The sequence below is a fragment of the Neopsephotus bourkii genome, unplaced genomic scaffold, assembly GCF_033783945.1.
Source record: "Neopsephotus bourkii isolate Nb327-2 ecotype Australia unplaced genomic scaffold, CSIRO-AGI_Nbou_v1 NB_1433, whole genome shotgun sequence".
In the NCBI taxonomy this organism is placed as follows: domain Eukaryota; kingdom Metazoa; phylum Chordata; class Aves; order Psittaciformes; family Psittacidae; genus Neopsephotus; species Neopsephotus bourkii.
Window position 1 is genome coordinate 4031919 of NW_026901910.1, and position 18051 is coordinate 4049969.

General features: G+C 48.3%; 2 protein-coding genes across 4 annotated transcripts in view; both read right to left on the reverse strand.

The window, feature by feature from the left end:
* GRIK4 (glutamate ionotropic receptor kainate type subunit 4) overlaps positions 1-6352 on the reverse strand; it is a 177884-nt gene extending 171532 nt beyond the window's left edge. Inside the window, exon 1 of one of the 3 annotated variants that reach the window (XR_009727721.1) lies at positions 4851-5001. The gene's annotated coding sequence lies outside the window, so the exon portion shown is untranslated. Of the gene's footprint in view, positions 1-4850; positions 5002-6285 lie in introns of those variants that run through there. The other 2 variants (XM_061368511.1, XM_061368510.1) reach the window with 2 other exon arrangements.
* Positions 1-18051, reverse strand: part of TBCEL (tubulin folding cofactor E like) — a 320977-nt gene that overhangs the window by 201709 nt on the left and 101217 nt on the right. The gene's annotated exons all lie outside the window — the stretch shown is intronic.

The following is an 18051-nucleotide window of genomic DNA, read 5'->3' on the forward strand; positions in this document are numbered from 1 at the left end:
TTGGGGTGAAAAAAAGCAGGTTTGGCACATCTAACGGTTTGCAGATCAGTAGTTTCAATGCACTGGTGTGTTTGCAGGCAGGCTCTGCCCATGGCTTCGTTTCTTGCCTCTTCACCTGAGATGAGCCACTTTAAAAGCGACTCTATCACACACAAGAATTTGCTGCTTCATCATATTCTATAAAGAGAAAGCACGGGGCTGATGCCCAACCATGAATCCCACTACAGACTCAAACATCAGTGACAACGAGCCTTGCAACCACTCAAAGCAGGGCCAGAGAGGCATTAAAAAACCTCACTTCATTCAGAAAAACATCAACTTCTGTCACTGAACCCAAAAACTCTTGGTTTCCACAAAAAAGTTACAAGAAAACATGAAGGCAATAGAAAACACAGCAGTGTTTTTAACAACCCATCCCCTCCTGACCCGGTCCAGACTATCTTTGCTACCTGATTCAGATGTCTGTGTAGGAAGGGGAATAAGGGTGAGGAGCCACTACCATGTAGAAAGAGCTGACTTTGTGCTGAAGCAGCTGAGGTGCGATCACACAGCACATCCACAGCCATGGGAAGGACCCACCGTGATGCTCCCAAGGGATGCAGGTGAACCGGCATTAGGATGCACAGAAAGAGCTGTTCCCCACCAGCCATCATCCCCCCCCGACACACACACACACAATATATATGATGATCCCAGAAAGGAAAAACCTGCTTCTTAAATACAGCAAAACCTTCCAGGAGCTGAGCACATGCCCGAGTGGGTGGGAAATTAGTATTATTATTACCGTGTGCTCACAGGGTCTAAGACCTCAGATGACTTGTTTGTGCCCAGAATGGATTCCTGCAGACTCATTACAAACCCTTGCAAAGCAGGGTTTATAAGGTCACAGAAGAATTTCCATTAACTGTAGCCTAGCTCGGGGTTGCCACGATGATCTATCTCCCTCATTTATGCATACGCAATAAGGCCAAGACGAAGCTCCTTTGCTTTATTTCCACATCACTGTGCTGATGCTGAGCTAACCAAATAAACAAACTGAAAAGCGAGTGGGGAAGGAGGGGGGGGGGGAGGAACAGAGAGAATAAGGGAAAAGAAATGTGTGCCAGGCTCTCTCGCTCATGAAGGATGCAAATAAATTCCACAAGCTTTGAAGATGAAAATCCCCCTCGTGCTGGATGGCTCACCGGGTGCTCAGTTAAGACACTGCCTGGGCATGTATTATGCAGCTGATTCCATGTAAAGGATGGTCGGAATAGTTCCCCCACCACCTGATCAAGACCTGGCTCGGGGCTTTGCAATCAAGCAGCAACAGGGACCCTCTGGGCTCTCTGATCTCTCTCCCACCACCGTGAGACAGCAGCAAACAGTAACACTCCCAACACTAAACACTTCCCAAGTCTCCAAGGCACGGAGGATGTGGGGAGGATGTGTGCATCCACTTGTGTAGATGGACAGTTTACATCTTGGCTCCCTTCCTCCTTCAGTAAGGTATGGTATCTATCCCCTTAGAAAACCCAAGGGCAGGTCCCACCAGGACTCAGCAAAGTTCCCCATAATTCATTGTAAAGCCCAGCTGGATGCCCACAGCTCCTGCTCCAGCAGCACCGAATCCCTGACCTGACACAAGAGGCTTCGGGAAGAGCTGACTGTCCCTGCTCCATCACTGCAAACACCCCTTCCACAGACCCCCTGGACCACACCATGCCCACCCAGCAGAGCAGCGTTTGCACCTCTCATGCCTCCCCTTTGCCCCCACAGCCACAAGTCCTCATCAGCTGCACACAGATCACACCCCTGCATGCTCTCCTATGGAATCCCACAGAAGCACTTTGGCTACATCATTAGGAAAAGATGCGCTTGTGTTTTACCTTTTCATTGGCTTGTCGTGCTCAGCTCCAAGTTATACCCTGACCACAGCGGCCGAACCACCGGCATGCTCAAAGCCATCAGCCTTGTCTCTTAATCCTTCCAAATGCTTAGCAGCTAAAGCAAACCCTTTCTGTTCTCGCTCTCTCTAACTCAGCTCTGATCTGCTTCCACCTCCAAATCATTAAAGAGAATAAATAAGCCTAGCCTCGGTGTGAGGAACCTTCACATAACCACCTATCTATGCTCTGATCAGCACCCCTCCATTACACTTCTATTTTCCACAGCTTAACTAGGAAAGCTGGCACTGAACTCTGCCCCTTACCCTACAGCTATTTATTTCCCAAAATAGTCTCCAAATCCAAATAAATGAGGTACATTTCCAGTGCCTATTTCATTAGCCTGCCAAGCTGCAAGTAGCAGTAGGAAGGCAGGCTTCCCTACTCATCTTCTCCATGTATGCTATGGTGATTTAACCCCCCATCCATTCCAGGCCCATTATTTGTGATAACTAGCACCCCCCCACCTAGCACAGAACAGAAGCAAAACTCATCTACCCTCACATTTGGTTTCTGTAAAGGCATTGCATGGTAAAACCCCTGCTGTATCTGCCACCTCCTTTTGACCACTTCAGTTCCTCTGGGGTGACTTCCCAGCAAGGAGGAAGAGGAGGAACCATCCCTTCCATGTTAACAGCTGGTTCTGTTTCACACTTTATTTACTTCAGGGCTCTCAGATGAACCATCCCCAGTCCCACTCATTTACAACAACCAGGTTGGTTTTTTTTCCCTTTGGTCATTATTTGCTCTTTAAACAGTTCAATCACTGCTAATTTACTGCAAACGGTGGGAAGGATTTCCTCAACATCCCCGTACAAGGAAATCACTTTTCCTCCAGCCACTGTTTCTCTCTGCCACAGCTTCCTACATGCTGGGGTTCAGGGATCCTCGATTCACTCCTGCCACCCTTGGAGGTGTTTCAGCATCCTGCAGTTGCCTGGCTGTACCGGACATCACCTACACAACACTGTTGCTGCTGCACCGAATTCAGGAGCATGGCGAGGCTTTTCCCAGCTCCTGCAAGGTCTCCCACAGAGGCAGAGCCATGAGCAGACACTGAGGTCCTGTGTCTAGCTCACCTTATTTGGCTTAGTCATACAGAAGCTGGTGGCAGGAGAGGGGTGATAAATTACAGCTGAGCATCCTTTCTCCCCTCTCTTGCAAGGCACCTGCAGAAAGGTGGCTGAGAAGTACCCAAGGAGGTCCACGCTCAGTTCATTTACATCAGCTCCTATAGACACTAGGTGAGCATTTTAAGGTACAGGAAACATTGCTGGGTTTACTGCCCTGATAGCTTTTGAACTGGTTGAAGTTTGTGATCTCTGCTCTGCCCATCTGCCACTCGCTGCTCACCAACATGGAAATGATCCTGCTCGAGCTGGTCCTCACTGCGTTTTGCTGCACCTTCATTAAAACTAACTGCCCCATCCATCCCCAGTAGCACACCAAGCCTTCCACAGGCACAGAACAAGCACCACAAAAAGCACTGTTACATTAACAGCACTGATTATCCTTCCAAGCCACGTCCCGTAGATCAGGCAAAAGGTTATTATGGGGAGTTGTCGGGGTATTCCTTCTTACTCACACACAGCAAGATGTTCCCTGTATTAAAGATACTTCAGCCTTATGTATGCTGTCTTAGAAGGGCAGAAAATCAGTTCTGAGAAGGCTTGCAAAACTTTTGTCTCACCTTTTGCCACCTAAAGCATGAAAAATAAATCAAATCTGACCCTAGCAAGTCCTGGCCATGAAGATCTTCCCCCTCAAAGCCAGCAAGAATCAATATCCACAACCCAGGCTCATCAGCAAGCCTTTAAAAAGGGCAAGACATCTGCAGATGCTTAGTGCGGGCTGAATACAGAATAAAGCTTAAGCAATTGTCAAAGAAAACAAAGTTTCTTAGGTGATGCTCTGTATCTCTGTCCATGGGGCCCATCCATGTCTGAGTCTAAGCATGTACCTCCCCATGGACAGGCTCTCGCTCCTGACAAAATGTAGCTTCCAGAACAGATAGTTTGGAGGCAGCACCTCCTTGCTGTGCCTTCGATGAGCTCTCTGAAGACCACCTCCCTCGAATCATTTGCCATTCACCCACAGACTGCTGCATGCTCCTTGGCATGCGAGCGGTTAGGTCTCTGCCAGCCCACATGACTGCTTGGCTTCCTTCTCCTCACACAGCTTGCAAAAGAAATCTCCAGCAAGAAACTTCCATACAGCATCAGCATCGTCTCTGTGGGTCTCTCACTCATGGGCACCTGCCCTAAACCCCCCTTTCAGAGCCAACCTTTCACAGGTGACTCTTCTCAGGGAGGTGCTGATGCCTCCATCAGCCTCTTCCCACTCTGGGAAACCCACTGGTGTGCCCACAGCCCTTCATTTGGGGTTCACGCTGTTCCCATCACCAAGAGCACACACATCATCTCCACAGGAGCCAGCTCGTAAGGGGTTAAAACAAACTGCCATTTAAAGAGCATTCACATCAGCTGTACCGACACTCTGAAGCCCTCTTCCTGCTCAGCACAGGCTGTCAGCTCCCCCTTGCCCACAGCCCAGGTACAGGTGTCTCACTTTAGGGTGTTAATTCATGCCAGGTGTGGGGAAAGCAGCACCTGCAAACCAGACAGAGCCACGCAACAACTTCCCAGCTTCTGTCTCTGCTAATGAGACCCGTCCCCGAAATGGAAACCAACGGGGAAAGGTTCAGCCGCTTACCATATATTTCTCTACCCAGATGGTTCCCTTCAAATACACATGCTAATATGCATAAACACTAAAGCAGACTTGCACCAAGGCACTTTTAAAATGCCTTGGCACGGTGGGAAGCAGACTGCTTCCACAGAGCACACTTCTACCCCTATGCAACACGCAGACTAAAGCAAGCCATGGCAGAAAAGCACCGAGCACTGTTAGAGCATCATCTCCTACCTGTGAGCACACACGTCCTAGCGCCCAGGAGCTTGTGGCAGGAGCTGCTGCCGGCAGCTCTACGGGAGCACCAGCGACTCCATGGGGATGCTTGCTTGCTCGCTCGCTCTCCGATGCTGTAGAGCCTCGGCTGCCTGTCCAGGGAAGCAGGGAACGCTGTGCTCCCGGCTAACCGCGGCGGTCACATCCAGCCGGGATGTGGCTCCTCGGAGGAAAGGCTTCAGAGACACAAAGGGACTGGGTCCTGCTGGGGGCAAGCGGAGGAGCCTCCCGCTGCCGCGGCGTGGGACAGCTCCGGCAGGAACGCTGCCCAGGATGCGGTGGCAGAGTGAGGCATCCGTCGGCATCTCCCGCTAGCGGAAGGCCCCCGGGGAAGCAGGGAGCAGCACCTCGCTGCAAAGGCCACACGTGTGGGAGATGAAGCAGCCCCCATGCGGGCTCAGTTAACTTCCGAGGGTCACAACCTCGGGGTCTCACACCTGGGAAAGGAAAAAGCCTGATGGGGGATGAGAGCTGAGTAACACTCAAAGCATCTCCTCTGTATGCAGAGCTCCAGGCTATGCCGGAGTTTATGCATCAACAACACAGAATAAAGTTGGGCCTAGGAAGAGGCTGCTGCATGGAGTTTCCCCCCTCCTCACTGCCCAGAATCAACACTGCTTGCTCATTAAAGGAGTCTCCGCCAGCATCAAACCTGCACGGCTGCGCATACAAGTGCCTCATGTATCCTAAGACCAATTATTCACGAGCACAACTCCAGCGAAACGCATTCCAGAACAATGAACCTTTTCTTTCCAATCCGAAGCCTGAGAAAAACCTCACTTCAACACCATTCCCCCCCCTGCCTATGCCTGTCGCACGCAGGCTGAGAACACAGCAACACGCAAGTACCCGGGGAGCATCCATTCCAGCCAGCCCGGCTCCCGATGTCCACCGCACACTGGGGACATCCCGGGGACCGTTCCTAGGTAATCCAGAGGAGTTGCAGCCACGCAGAGCCCCCCTTTCCCCGCACTCCGTCAACTTCAGCTCTCCCAAAAGCCGGAACACGACATTTTGCAACTCTTGCTACGCTAAACACACTGCGGCCACCGACATCCCCCCCCCACCCCTCCACCACCACCACCAAGGGCTGGTAACAAAGTCCTTCACCAAGTGCTGCCGTAACCGGGGCGAACGGAGCTGCTGCCGCCGGCAAGCATGGGCGCGCCCGGCTCCGCTTCGCCCCTCGCTCCGAGCCTTGCCCGGGGCTCCCAGCGCCTCCCGGCTCCGCAGCGCCGGGCGAGCGGCGCATCCCGGGCCCGGGCATCCCGCGGCGAAGGGGGGAGCACAGAGGGACCGCGGCCGGCACCTCCACGGCGGGGAGCGATGCTCTGGGTCCCCGCCGCCCTTCATCCCCCCCTGCCCGGTCCTCCCTCCCCGCGGCGGCTCCTACCTGGGCTGGGCGGCGCGGCTCTGCCCGCGGCTGCTCCGGCCCCGCTCCGACCGCGGTGGCGGCGGCGGCGTCGGGCCCCCAGCGGCGAGCGGGGGAACTGCAGGGGCGGCTGCCGGGGCACGGCGCCGCGGGAAGGGGGTGACGGGCGAGGGCGCCCCCTCGCGGGCGTGCGGGGTAGCGCGGAGGGGATGGAGAACGGAGACGGAAGGAGGGCAGGGTGAGGATGGCAGGAAACGGGGCAGAAACCAGGATGGGGGGAGCAGAGGGATGCAGGAAGGGGAGGGGACTGAGGAGGGGAGGGAGCAGTGGGGTATTGAACTGTTGCTTCCAAAGTGACCCGTTCTCCTGCGGCTGAGCACTCGCTGTGCCTTCTCGCCACACATCCCAAATCCTGAACTGCTTAGCACTCCCTGCTCTTAGCCACAGCCCTGGTGCTCCATTTGTGTGTCCTCTCCTTCTTCACTGCTTGGAAAGGACACTTTTGCCCAGAGCTCCTAAAATCTTCATGTTCAGCGTTAATCTCCTCCTTGTGCCCTGCACAGTAACACAATGATGGGTAAAAGACATCACCCAGCACCGAGAAACTGGTAGGAGTGGGATGAACAGGACCTGTCGTCTAGTGCAAGGCTGAGAAATGCAGCAGCAGGCGGCCAGCTTCCTAAGCCGTGGTGTCCCTGTAGGCTGTAATGCTCCAGCCTTCCCTGCTACACTGCAGTTTTGTTTTCCTGTTTGTTTTCAAGAGCGAGCAAAGCAAAGCTTGTAAACCATCAATTAATTGGACTCTAGCATTAGGAGCAATGAACTACTCCTTGACAGGAATTCATCTCCCCCTCCTGCTGAGAAGAAATAAGCTGGAGGAAAAGAATCCGCCTCACAGCAGAAAAAGTGAAACGCCTCTGCTTCGGAGACAAATTACTCATAAGATACATAGGTAACAGGCACAGGGTGCTTTGAGCTCATCCCTTTTGCACATCATTTCCCGTAGGACAGCAGCTAGAAGCCAATGGCTCTGCGAATGCTCCCTGTGCCTTTGCACCAGTGACCCTGCCCAGCAGGCCGTTCCAAGCCTTTATTATCCTCAGGATAAAGAGCATTTCCCTACGTCTGGGCTGCATTTGCTTGGAGATTGATGACCGTGGCCCTCAAGGTCCCGGTTCACAACTGCCTGGGCTGCGGTGATGAGCATGGGCAGAGCACTGGGTTCTGAGAGACAGGAGCACACAGTTTGGCTGCCAAGCTGGACCAAAAGAAGCCCCTGTGCAAGCGCCAGCAGTGGGAGATAGACAGGGTCTGCCTCTTACCTGAACCAGGCAGGGCTTCCTCTGTGCATCCCTGGCGGGCATGGTCCCGATGGATGCTGCATCCTCCTCATGACTCTCCCATCTCCAACCTTTGGAGAGGTTCGCTTTCCCCTCTCCTTCTGCTCTTGGAAAGCTCCAGCTGTCCTGCTGCAAGTCTCACTGCTAAGTCTGAGCAAGGAGAGCTGGATTCCCATTATTTCCAGCTTCGTTTGCCTTCCCCGGTTTCTGAAGCAGTTGCGTTTCCTTTAAAACCTGTTGGCATCTTTGTGTTTGAGATAATTCAGAGAAGGAACAAACAGGATAGAAACTGTCTGCAGAGAAATCCGGTTTGGAAATAAAAGGGATTCCAACCATAAGAGGAAAGGTTTGAAACTGCCTTCTGCCATAAAGTGTTATGTGGGGAGATGGGGCAGAGGGAAGCCACCCAACTGGATTTAGGATAGTTTGGTCATTTTATGAATGAGGGTATCCGAGTTACCTGCAAAAGGGAGTTGGATGGCCTAGAAAATCCTGTTTGTGGAACTATGGTTGTTGCAAGACTCTACATGTAAAGACTAGAGGAGGTTTGGGATCCCGCTTACTCCCCATGGTACAGGACAGGGAAGGGACACAGATACATCAGAAAGCCAGAGAGGCAGCGCCTGTCCCTACAGGGAGGTCAGGACTGCACCAGAAAGCCACTGTGAAGATGCTCTCTTAGGTCAGGCAAGGTCTTTCCTAAGTGAAAATGAGATGGTCCCAGAAAAGAGGTTACTTGTCCCAAACAGAGGCTCAAAACAACGAGCTTCACTATTGCAGGTCCAGCTCATGCCAGCCCAAACCCACGCTTTCCCCACCAGCCGCTTTACTAGCTGTGCCCATGCAGAGTATAATAAAGCCTGCAGTGATGCATATGGATCAGTCTGCCCCCTTTCTCGCTAACAACAGACTGTTTGTTCCACAGAACAATCTAACGTCTCCAGATCCAAACATCTGGGGGAAATAGCCACCGTCAGTAACCACAGCGCTTGCCTCACCGCATTAGATATATCTGAGCAATTACATTATCTTTTCCCTCTCAGTTGCACTAAGAGGGGCTCTGATCTCAACCTGACGTGAATCATTTAAACAACTGCTACATTTATCTTCATAGGTGGCTATATTTCAGCGGAACGGTAAATAACAGTTACCACTGTAAGAAAGAGTCACTCAAATGCATGAAGTACTAAGAGATTTCTGGGGATAAAAGACACTGCACAAGGCAAGATTCCTCATTTGACTGAAATATAAAGAAATGAATCTATTCTGCGTGTGGCAGATTTTTCCTTCAAGGTTCATAACCACTTTCTGTTGGTAATAGAACACGTCCAAATTAGATAATCTTATAGATAAGAACAGCTTTGAAGGAACCGGTTAGCGGAATAACTATCTTGTGGTAGTTACATAAAAAAGCCCATCTAATTATATATATATATTTAGATGGCTCAAAGAAGTTAGTAGGATGACTTAGATAAATAAGGAACATTTTGTGGAACAGTTTGTTTGCTTGCTTTCTCATGCAAAAGAAAATGTGTGTGAATTGAAGAAGAGCTCGAGTCAGGAATGGTATCTGCAATCCTGATGTAAGGCCATGGGTGGATGCTGGTAGCCCCATCTGAAGAGGATGCTCCGCACAGTGTGTTGTCTCACTCCCCCCCGCCCCGCTGCAGCAGGCACATATGTGGTTGCAGGATACAGGCTATAATGAAGTCAGGAATGGCATTGCCTTGGTTCTGCAGCCAGGAATGCAGAGATGATTTGCCTTACAGGCCTGCTTCCCAGGGATGTGGGAGCCCTGCTACCACACTGGCACTACAGCGGCTGCCACAATCACAGCAATCCTTTCTAGCTTGAAATGCAGCAATATGCCCACATGCACCCAAATTCCTGGCTCCAACCAACACTTGGGCACTCATTCGTTCCTTTCTAGGCCATATCCTGCCTCTCAGCAGCCTCCATCCTTACGCTTCTGCTTATTCCCACTTTTGAAAGCAACACATTCCCTTAGCTACTGTGTAATCTCATAAATAAATACATATATATGTGTGTGTAGTTAGTGCTTAACGCTTCCAAAAGAGATTGATTACACACTCTCTCAGGTGCTGTACACACAGAGACACAGCCCTGGAAGATCAGAGCATTTAAATGAGTTCTAAACAAGTAGATTGCCATTTTAGAGATGGCAAACAGGGCTGGAGCAATGACATGACTTCAATCAGGTCATGCAGGCTTGCTTAGCATACCTCAGAACTAAACCCAGACCGTGTTTAGTCACAGCCCTGTCCTTTCACAAGGAGAAATACCCTCTTCAGGTGGTATAAACACTGGACTGATTATTTGAAGTGTTTATCTGCGCTTGCACCTTCATTTTCCTGCTTTTTGGTGTTCTCTTCTTTGTAATTACTGCCATCAAAGGATGTTTCCTCCGGTACAATTCCATTCACACACTAAAGGGAAATAAAAGCGGTCATTGAAAAAGCAAGGCAAAAAAAACACCCCAAACCCTCCAAGAACAACCCACCACGAACCCACAAAACCAATCTCTCAGACATGGTGAAAGCAGGAGATGAAGAGACTTGCAGGTGAGAAACAGGAAAAGGGAGCAATGAAGAATGAATCTGACTTCAGAGATCTCATCAGCAGGTTGGTCCAAGGACAAGAGGGGGAGAGGCTTTTGTGAGTCCAAGCATCCCATCCCAGTTTTTCCCATTAGCACAGTGTTTTCCAGCACTGGTACTTCTATGGAGAGTTAAGAAAGCAAAGCACAGAAGACAAAGGCTTAGCCTAGGATGGTGTGCATCAGCACAGTCAGCTGAATAGAAGGATATGGATCTGAGAATCCAAACCCCAGGTCTTTTAAGCATACTCCAAGTACAGAGCAGAGCCCCAAAGGAGCAGCTGATGCAGGCAGCCACCCCAGCACATGCTTCTGATGCAGATGTTGATGCAGAACATGTGCCATCAGAGGGTAGGGTTTACTGAGAAGAAAGAGAAGCCAAAACTGGAGTCTTTCCCTGCTCCTTTACTAATACCGGCTACACTACTATGAGCTGTCCTATGTGTATGACTGGCAGGGGACAGCTACAATCACTGCAGCTGCAACAGCATTAGCAGCATGGAAGAAATACTTCTGGGATCTGATGGCCTGATACTGTCCTACCTCACATAAGCGTTTTCTTTTTGCCAACTCCAGACCAGATGCAGAGCCCATCTTATAGAGGGAGACAGATGAGCAATAGCTCAGCAGTGACAGGGCTACTTTTATTATAGCAGAATAAAGAAATAGCGGAGGAGAAAAGATGAGCTCAATATAAGACACAATTGAGGCTATTTGACTTCTGCTGCACGCATCCACTGAAACGATGATGATGAATGGGTCAGGGTGGCTTGCAAAACACTGTGAACCTGTTTCTTCCAGGACAGAAGTTACCCAAAGCAAAATAAAGAGCTAAAAGAAGTCAGTATTTGGAGGTGAAACACTGGGTAAAGGCTGTGTGCAGCAGAACGTGCAACAGGCAGTTCTATAACCAAGTTCCTGTGTTGCATAGTGAACAAACACCAGAACTGCTGGAGGAAAAGGAGGGCAACTCTTCTGCTCACTGCTAATTAGACTTCAGACTTTTAAAAGGGAATGGTAAAAGGAGGAGGAGAAGAAACCTCCGCAGCAGGATTTAAAACAACCCACAGGGATGGGTTGAATCTCATCATCATCATCATCATGAAGGTCCAAGGCAAACAGATGGAGTTGTATCAACTACATCTTGATAAAGCTAAAGGCATTCTCTCAAACTGGAGCTGATGAGAGGGGAACACAAAGCTTTTTCCTTTCCATGATCACAACGGAGATGCTGTCTTAGCACCACAAGTGACATCTGAATTGAAGCTTCGAGAGACATGAGGAAGATGTGCTCATTAATATCCCCGTTTAACGATAACCCCAGATAATGTGAATTATTGTGGAAGCTCCAGAGAGCTGACAGAAATGTAGATTTACTCTCCCATCCACGCAGCTCCACTTAATGCAGTTTACTCAGCAGCGTTGAGTAAATACCAACAAGAAGGTTAAAATATTGATCAGGGAGAACACTTCACTGCCTGCAGCTGAAGAAGCTGCAGACATCTGGAAACAAACTGGGGCAAGAAAGCAGCAAGAGATATTTTGGGCACTTTCCTCTGCCAACATCCCAACTGATGAGTTGCAGCTGCAAACTCCCATCTGGAGAGGGGAGAAATGGATGCAGGAGGGAGGGATCTCACAGCCATCAAGCAAGGAGCACGCTTCTCCCAAACCTATTAAACCAAGCAGTGGTCACATCAGTACATGGGGCTGGAAACTTGATTTGCCCCACTTGCAGCTCTGCAGCATGGCTCTGAAACCCCCTGCACAGACACAGCTCTATCTTCCTGCTTTTGTGGCATCTCTCACTCCAACCTTCCCAGCGTAGAGCTGAAAGCAGCATTAACACTTGTGGCTGCCTTCAGAAGCTCCCCTTTAAAGAACAGGTATCTAAAATGGTGTTGAAAATCTGTTAAGCCAGTATCTTACTTAACAGAGACACGTGTCAGGTACCAGTCCCACACTCATGCTCACATGGATCACGCTTAAAACAAGCACATCCAAGCTTTAGCTTAGTGTGAGCTGTGCCTGAACAGCTGTTCCTTGTAATGAAATAACCCAGAAATGACCATCTGAAACCAGATTCTCTCAATCCTATCTTGTGTCTTCCTCCCCTACCTATGGTAGGCAGCAAGGAGAGATTAATTCCATGCTTGTGTATGTAAAAGAGCCCTTAAAAGATGCAGTACGATTCTCACTCATCCCTAGCTGGGATTCAAGGGCACAGGCTGCAGGAAAAGACAGATTTTTCTGAGCTGTTTATTTGGAATCACTTATTTACAGCAGCACAGTAAAGAATGTATAAAATAACTTCCAAATTGGCAAAACACAAACAGCATCATTAGGAAAACATAATGGTGCTCAGATTAGCAATTATAATAATCTCTCAAGGAGCTTCAAATACATACTGCAGAAATGGGGGGGGGGGGGAAGAGGACTCTCAACCTTCACAGACCTGATTTAGTTTGCTTTCTGGTTTGGTTTTTATCAGCTTGTCTATCAGAAATGTGACTGCAACATTACCCAGGCAAGTCAGAAGCTAAAGATGAGAATATCACTAAAATGATAGCGATTCAGGTAAAGCATCCTCTGCAGATGATAAAACAAACAGAGGCCTTGGCATTAAGCTCCCAGCAGAGACGCTCCCTATTGACTACATCTCTAAGTTCCTTCAACCATAAGTTTCCATTTCATTTCTCTTTCAAATTCCTATTTGATCCTAGTGGAGGGAAAACTACCCAGCGAAAGAAGGGAAATGCAAAGACCCAAGCGCACCCATCCCGATATGCAAATACTGTGATGTGCCTGTCCCCTGGCTCATACCTAGTGAAGAGGCAAGGGCAGCCAAGCACAAGGGTGAAGTTTCATCTTGTAGAAACTCTAACTTGGTAAAGCAGAGCAAACTGAGAGGGGAAAACCAAGCATCTCGTTCTGCTGCACACATCATTTCACGCTTATGCCCCATCTCTGCGGACGCTCCAGTCTCCGAAAGAACTCGCTGGAAGAAACCAAACCAACCCAAGGGTGTGAAGTTTAAAACCCAAAGACATGTATAAGGTGATTCACTTTACAGAACACAAGCAAACCATCATTTAAACCCAATGGACTCTGGCTGGCATTTGATACAGAGCTGCAGCCTTTTAGTTGAACAGCCAACGCTTCAGGCGAAAAATACTCCAGCAAGACTTAAATGATAAACATTTGCAAGATATTAAGCTGTGTTATCACGTCGAAAAGGTATGTACTGACAGCTCCTACCCATCAAAACAGATTCCCTTTTAAACAGAACAATACGCTTGTAAGTTAATAAAATCCACTTATTGAATGTCATCGGATAATGGTTCGGGTTGGATTTAACACGACAGTGCGAGAAACTTAAAAGCAAGCCCTACAGCGGGTAAAGTGCTGGAGCACGGGAACACAAAACTGACTGGAAATAGAAATGCACTGCTCAGATTTAATTGTCAAACAGGGTTAGATGAGCCAAAGCATTAATGGTGACAGCTATATTGGACTTTTTAAAGTGTTCATTACCTGGCTGCCAGTGATACAAACAGTGAAATACCTGCGAAGAGAAAGCGTTGCGGTGGATGAAACAGTGGGTGTTGTACCCGAGTGGGAAATTCACTACAAGGAGTAGAATTCCGCTTGCAAATCAAACCCAGCAACTGCAGGAGCAACCAGAACGGCCACAGGTGCAGTATGAGCTGTGTAAAGCACAGCCAAGGCATCACTCACCGTGAAGAACATCCCGAGGCATCAGTCTCGGCTCAGATCAAGTGGCAGATCTGTGTGCTTTCTTGTAGTGATGCTTTGTGCTAATTGCTCTTCACTGGGCACCGCTTAAGGGAAGGCGTGCGGATATTCTGCCTTGTACAATAAAGGCTGCATTTGGCAAGGAACCAAACACCAGCATCCGTTAAAAGGCAGCTTCCAAACCAACACACTTCTGCTATGGTCTTATTTGTGAGCTTTCTTTTGCCTTGGGATTAACATGATACTCATTATAGTATACCCAGATCTCAGTATAGTATACCAGTATAGATCTCAGATGATAGCCTTTGTGCAAGACTGATGCTGATACTACCACTGAAAAGCCAAGAACTGCAAGTCCAGAATCTTATGGGTGCAGAAGCATTGATTGCTGACCTGGAACTTCCATTCTTTCAGGAGGCACTTCACATACTAACTCACTGTGACCAGCAGAGATCTGGTCAAGGTACTGAAGTGTCTGTGAACACCTGAACCTGGTGCCTTCAGTGTCCCAATCTTTAGGGCTTGATTAAAATCTCTTGAGGCTGAGATTTCCCCCTTCCCCTGTTTTTTAAAGGATCATCTTGGGCATAAAGCTTTGGAGGAGACACACAAAACAAGACACGCTGCTAGGAGCAGCTCTTTAAGCAGGGTCTGTCTCTGGAAGGCACCCATTTCTTGCACTGTTTATTCCCCAGGTTAGGATGGGGAGGAACCACAGATGGTTAGAGAGGACTCATCAGCTAGAACCAAAGTGGCTCAGACATTTCCTCTAAAACCAGGAGGAGACAGCACAGCAGGAAGGGAACAGTCAGTGCTTGGAACTACAAAGCCCCTCTACATGGACCGAAGGATGCTTGCTTTGCCAGTCATCTGGGACAGCTCAGCACAAGGGAGCATCTCCAGCACCATCAGCAGAAGGCTCTTGCTCCCTCCTCAAGGAAGAGCACCTGGTCAATAGGAATTGTGTTAGCTGGGAGAACTGGGGGTCCCGCACGTGCAACAGGAACAACAGCTTCGTGTCAACTGAAAGCTTCCTTTGCCCATCGGGACAGTTCATCCTGCAAAAGGCAATTAAAGCAAAAGCACCCCCACAAAAGCCAGCAGACAAAACTCATTTCCTTTAAGCTTATTTAATGATATTTGAAAGGCTTAAATTTTCTATTTCCCAGATCCTGAAAACAGATTCTTTTTTTAAGTGACCAATATTTAATTCCAGAAACATACAACCTTATCAGCTAAGTCATAAAAGAGCTATTTTACAAACATACATCTGGATAATTAGAACAATAAAGTCTTTTTAGACATTCAAACATGATCAGTAAAAATACAGGATTATTAATAAAGATTTTTGTGTATTTTCTTTCTTTTTTAAAGAATACTTCCAGATTTTCTTTCTTCTCTTTAAAGTAAATCTCTGTTGCGAGTACATGATTGTATGTTGTACAAAGGAAATAAAAATATCCTAGTATGAAGAGAGCTCCACAAGACTTAATTCAAAAGAAAACAGCAGTGTTTTGGCTGCAGTATCCCTTTTGCAGTACATCTGCTTGTCAGTTGGCACCTTTTGGGGAGGGGAAGGAATGAAGGGATTTCTTTGGGGAACAGAGGGAGAAAACACCGGATACCATCAAGCACTGAAATTATAGCTAAGGATCATGTGCTGAAGCATCAGACCCATCTTCTAACAACAGGGACAGTATGTGTAAATCAGAGTATCTATGAGAACACTGGAAATAGGCATAATGCTGTCTGAAAGCTGACCAAAACCATCTGGACTACTTAGCTCTTCTGAACTACATTCCTCATCCTTCTTTCTGATCCCACCTAGAGGATGTTAAAGAAATCTCCCCTCCCTACAGACAAGAAACCAGGGTGATCAAACACCAGCTTAGCATTTGCTCTCCTATCCTATGGGAGAAGTAAATTCCCATTGCAGAAAGTACCCATCTGACTTGTCCATCAACCCGTAACTGCAGAAATCACTTCTCAGAAGGATATGCAAGGATGGCTGCTGTACCACCTCTTTGTTCCCAAGATAAGAAACCCTTGCTCATCTTGTATCTGGGGGAGGAGTGGCTGGGGCAAACAAACCAGAGAACACTGTCCTGCTCTGCTACCCAGTTTGAATAAGGGAATGTACAATCATTCAATCACCAACCAGGGACAAAGTAAAATGGTACATTTGGGAATTGGGATTTGAAAAAGGGCAATCTTATGGCTTAAAGGGAGACAAAACATGAGAATCCTGAATAGTGCATTTCAGTTCCAGCTCCTTCCACACAGTGAGACATGGCCTGAGGTCTGCCATACAGTAGACGTGCTACAGAAGAGAAAGGAATCCCCCATTATTTCAGGTTACTGCTTCCAGATAATGGTTCCCTCACCCCACCAGCATTTGTCTAGGGGAGTAATGCCCCGTTTGTGAGGATGCTCAATGCAGCATAACAAGGCCAGCTGAAACAAAACCAAACAGGACAGAGCACAATTGCCTGTACAACTGGGTTCAAATGGGTTAGTCTTCCCTAACACTCCCTAAAGCTCTCCACAATCCGCTGCTCTGGAGGTTGTTCATTTCATCTGGTACAGTGGCTTCCCTGCCATTGTCACCAGCCTGGCACAAAGCGTGGATGTTTCCCCCCATACATCTTGAGAGGTGACAGAGACAGAACTGCACCCGACCTCCCACTGGATTATGTCCAAAGAGGCATTAAGGGATGGTGGGGAAAATTCCACTCCAGCAGCTCAGGAGACAGAAACGTAAGGCTGACATGGTAACATAAATACTCTGTATTCCCAGGTTTTTCACTGCTGCTACACCTGTAACAGATGGAACAAAGCAGTGGTGGATGATGCTACAAAATGCTTATGCAAAGGTGAAAAAGTCAAGAGGCAGCATGGGCAGATTGCTCCCCCATGGCTCATCTATAGGCTATGTATATGCTAACAACTATATGTTTATTGTGCTGTATGTTGCCCACCATGAACATTGAAATACCTGGAGAAAATCAGGGAAGCAGGGATTTTGCCTTCAGTTACAAGGAACAAGTATTAAATAACCAGGCCTTTACAGGTCCCATCTTTGCTGGTCTTCTAGCATACTCTTAAAAAGCCAGACTGACCTTTCCATAATAGAGTTCAGGGGTCATTTTCAATCAGCCATGGAAGCCTGCTGGGAAGCTTTTAGGCAGCAAAGGCCACAGTAACTGCTCCTGTTTCTGGAGTGTGTAGAGCCAGGCAAGCATCATCCAGCTAATGAAGGGGAGCTGGGGGAAAGTGCCTCAGAAACCAAGTCTATAGCCCAGTTCTCTTTCTGGCCAGATCACATAAAAGATGCCACATCAGCATGAAGTAGCCTGGGGCTTACAGGGAGAAGTTCAGATGATTATAACCAAAGGAACTGTATGGCTGAAGGTGAGGAGGGAGGATACCAGCCATGAAAGAATGGAAGTGCTTGGCTAATACTGACAGTATACTCATGCAGGTACAACAGGACAGGCCTTGGTGGGTCCCAAGGAAGAGGAAGCTCCTGCCAGCCTGGAGGAAAACACTTTGGCTTGTGTTGGCAGTGTAATGCTCTGCTGGTGAAAAACAATACTTTGTGCAATTGGCTCTTGAAACAAGAGAAACTCCCCCCTAGTCTGTAAGGGCTCACTGCTCAGGTTTCACATCAGGCCCAAAATCATCTCTAGTCAACCTCTGTCAATCTTTAAATGAACTTATCCCTTGCATGTTTCTAATGGGACAAAAAAGAACTATTTTCTTCCTATGTGAGTAGACAAAGGACAGAACCCATGTCTTGGCAGTAGCTAAAGAGAAAGCGTGTGTTTGAAAGGAGCAGGGAGTATGATCTTTATGCTGACCAAAGACAGACTTGATGCATGCAGTGATGCATGCAGTGATGCAAGCAACACTATGGCAGTTCTGATTTGTTAATGGGATTTACGGGTTTGGCATGCAGCTCAGTTTGGGTTCACTAAACAGTTTAAACCTTAGAAAGAGGGTGTAAAGAGACTGCCTTACACAATTTCCACTAGCAGTCCTATTCAGTGTCTGAGAATGGGGACAGCTTGAACC